Raw genomic sequence first — 3,758 nt, forward strand, 5'->3', positions numbered from 1 at the left:
CCAGCGCGATGATCAGATAAGAGGTGAGTTTGGAATTGTTCTCATCATAAGGAATATCTTTCAGTTCTGGCACTTCAGCCAAGTTATCAGAAATCACTAAATACATGCTACAGGTGGCAGAGAGAGAGGGCTGTCCGTTATCTTTCACTGACACAATGAGGTTCTGTTTCATGCTGTCAGATTCAGAAATGTCCCGCTGTGTTCTGATCTCTCCACTGTGGAGACCAATAGTGAAAAGTCCCGGATCAGTGGATTTGACTATATTATAGGACAGCCAGGCGTTCTGCCCGGAGTCCGCGTCCACCGCTATCACCTTGGAAACCAGAGAGCCCTCCGTGCGCAGCTTTGGGGACCAGCTCAGTCATGAAGGAGTTTCCTCCGGGGCGGGGTAAGTATCTGAGGAGAGTTGTCATTCACATCCGTTATGAACACACTGACCGTGACGTTGCTGCTGAGCGGAGGAGAACCGTTGTCTCTGGCCACCACGTGGACTTTAAAACTCCTGAATTGCTTCGTAATCAAGCACCTCACACGGTGGATCACCCCCGTGTCTCCGTTAACGGATAAAACGAGGAACGGGACACCGTTCACTTCACCAGGGAAGAGAGAAAAATCACTGTGCCGTTCTGTCTCCAGTCTGGGTCTCGTGCAGTAACAGAACACTGGAGGAACCGGGTTTGTTATTTCAGTCCGTGGGCTTTATAGGACTGTTCCTCAAACACAGGTGGGTTGTCGTTGACGTCAGCTCAGATAACTGAACACTTTTAGAGAGAACAGAGGTGGAGAACCCTCGTCGGTGGCAGTGATTGTTAATGTTGTAATCAGACACTAGTTCCCGGTCCAGTTCGCCGTGGTCACCAGAGAAAGTAGTTTTTTGATGGATGGCACCAGCTTTAAAGGAAGTTTTGCTGAATGGAGCAGCGACCTGCGGTTATTCTCAGAGTCTCTATCCTGCACGTTAATGATGCCACCTCTGTACCAGGTGAGCGTTCTCAGGTATGGGTTATCCAGAGATTTAGATTAATCACAGGGAGCGTTGTCATTAAATCAGTTAATTTCTTTATCACCTTTTTGAATCAGATGAAAGACATAGCCATCTTTACCTCTATGGCAATTGTCATATTTTTCGCCTCGATCTATTGAACCTATATTCAATTTCTCCAGTCTGTGACCAGAAAATATCTTCTGCTTTTCTGATATGCGACTCGAATTCATAGTACTTCCCATTCATCCCTCATCTGCATCCGTCGCACTCACTGTAACCACTACAGTATCTAAAGGAGAGTTTTTCAGGCAGAACTGGCTTTAATAGACGGCCTGGCTAAACACTGGGGCGTTATCGTTAGCATCCAGTTCAGTGACGTGTATGACTACAGTACCTGCCTATGCGGAGTGCCTCCGTCTACAGCTGTAATAAGTAAATTCATCTCTTGCTTTCCCTCACGATCTAGTTCTTTATCTAAAACCAACTCGACGTTCTTTCCTCCATCTGTGTAATCGTGAATAGCCAGCACAAAATGTTCATTCCTTTCTAATGTATACCGTTTCACTGCGTTCTGTCCTATATCTGCGTCATGTGCCTCGTTAATTCGATAGCGAGCCCCTTTGTCTGCCGATTCTGTAATTTCCAATTTGATTGTATCTTTCGGGAAAYTGGGTGAATTATCATTGACATCCTCAACAAGGAGAGATATCTGATGCAACTCCAATGGACCTTCTAGAACCAACTCGAATTTAATCATACACGAAACCTTCTCTCCACATAGCTCCTCTCTGTCAATCCTGTCCGCAACAATCAAATCCCCGGTACTCAGATTAATGTCACAATAACGTTGATTTTCCCCTTCGGTATCAATTCGGGCCTTACGAGTGGACAGTCTGCTCGCCTCCAGCCCGAGATCTTTGGCTATATTTCCAATAACAGATCCTCGTTTCATCTCCTCCGGAAAAGAATAGCTCACGTCTCCATAGGTGGAGTGCAGCGGTAGAAGAAAGAAAGCAACGCCGCAGACCAGGCCTGTAACTGAGATTCTTTTGTGCCCCATCCTGCGATTAAAAATAGACAAGAGTATAGATATTCTAAAGAAAAACTCCATAAAAAGATTCCGTTTGCTGAAAAGAACATCCACCGAATGTACAAGCGATATGACCACCTCCAATCTTTTCTGCAGTTAAATGACATCCGAACACGGGGCCTTATGACAGCAGCGCTGGGTGGAGAACTGTAACTATCCAAACACAGCTGGTGAACAGCGACACAATGAGTACTTAACAGAAATTACACGTTAACTAATATTATTCTAAATCTCTATTTCGAGAAAAGTTGACATCTGAATATATTCTCCWATAAGAAGAGTGCATGAATGATTACTGTAACTATTTGTGGGAAATCACCCCAAGCTTATGGCCATAACTAGAAACTCAGAAAACACCAGAAAAAACAAACATAAATTATGACATTAAAATACATCTCAGACTATTTTCACGAGTTAAGATATAGATTAGTAYGAAGAAATCTGTTCCAAAGGGAACACATCTGCAAGAAAATGTACAGGTCTACGTTGTAAGTATTAGATTTATATTACTGGTATTTTACTTAACACAAACTCATCAAGTGTAATACACAAAAACAGAGATAATGGTAATGAATGTAGGTGATGACAGTCAAACAGCAATGAAAAGTAAACAACGATGCCTAAAAAAGGATTTCAGCCCCATGGACAGCGACACACCAAAGCCGCAGAATTTCAGACACTCACAAGGRTTCTCTCATCACTCTGTCTTAGTAGCTCTCCACATACTGCATTTTTATTTTGTAACCTTTTCCAACTAGAACTCCACTAGAACAGGCAAAACTATTAACCCATTGTTTACCTCAAACGTGCAGCGTGTAAGCCTGTGTCAACAATCCAAATCAATTACAAACAGAAATATCACAACTCAAACCAAATACCAGCATCGTCCTTTTTTCACCTCAATTGTGAGGGGTCATGAATTATCATCAATACATTACAAATAGCATTAAATCTAAAGCAAAAACATGTTGCCAAATAGACAAGCTGGGTTATTTACGTAGGTTACCACGTGCAAATACTGATTTACTCCAGGGGTCAATAGCTTATTGTACAAGGCAACTTAGCTGTGATTGTAGAAAAATAATATGTTCTACTCTATGATAGCCTATACAAATCAAACCTATCGTTTAAAAGTTCAAGCCTACCTCTGAGGACCCATCAGAATCGTCAAAAGTTTCAGCAAAGTCATTTGGAGTTTTTCTCAGAGCTTGGTCCGCAGGCAGTGTGTTGTCATTGTAAGAACAGATGAACTTGAAGTCACTGGTGTGCGAACCCGTCGTCAGGTATGCATCATAATTGTAAGTGCTGTGGAGAGTTCCAGTGCCATCCACCTCTGCGTAGTTGGGAGGGAGATATGCGCTGGGGATGGCGACCGCTCCGTCAAACAACAGTCTGGGCTTTCTCCTGCGGCAAAACATCACCACCAGGATGACAATAATGAAGGTGAGGAAAAAGGTGGAGACGGACACCAGCGCGATGATCAGATAAGAGGTGAGTTTGGAATTACTCTCCTCATAAGAGATATCTTTCAGTTCTGGCACTTCAGCCAAGTTATCAGAAATCACTAAATACATTGTACAGGTGGCAGAGAGAGAGGGCTGTCCGTTATCTTTCACTGATGAGGTCTCGTTGCATGCTGTCAGATTCAGAAATGTCCCGCTGTGTCCTTGATCTCTCCACTGT

At 43.3% G+C, this 3,758-nt stretch overlaps 2 pseudogenes; both read right to left on the minus strand.

Annotated features, from left to right (window-relative positions):
- The window catches only part of LOC111967127 (protocadherin gamma-A10-like), a 9,693-nt pseudogene extending 7,582 nt beyond the window's left edge, over positions 1 to 2,111 (minus strand).
- A 1,091-nt stretch (positions 2,112 to 3,202) lies between these two features.
- LOC139028102 (protocadherin beta-7-like) overlaps positions 3,203 to 3,758 on the minus strand; it is a 3,473-nt pseudogene continuing 2,917 nt past the window's right edge.

This window comes from Salvelinus sp. IW2-2015, linkage group LG8, assembly GCF_002910315.2.
Source record: "Salvelinus sp. IW2-2015 linkage group LG8, ASM291031v2, whole genome shotgun sequence".
In the NCBI taxonomy this organism is placed as follows: domain Eukaryota; kingdom Metazoa; phylum Chordata; class Actinopteri; order Salmoniformes; family Salmonidae; genus Salvelinus; species Salvelinus sp. IW2-2015.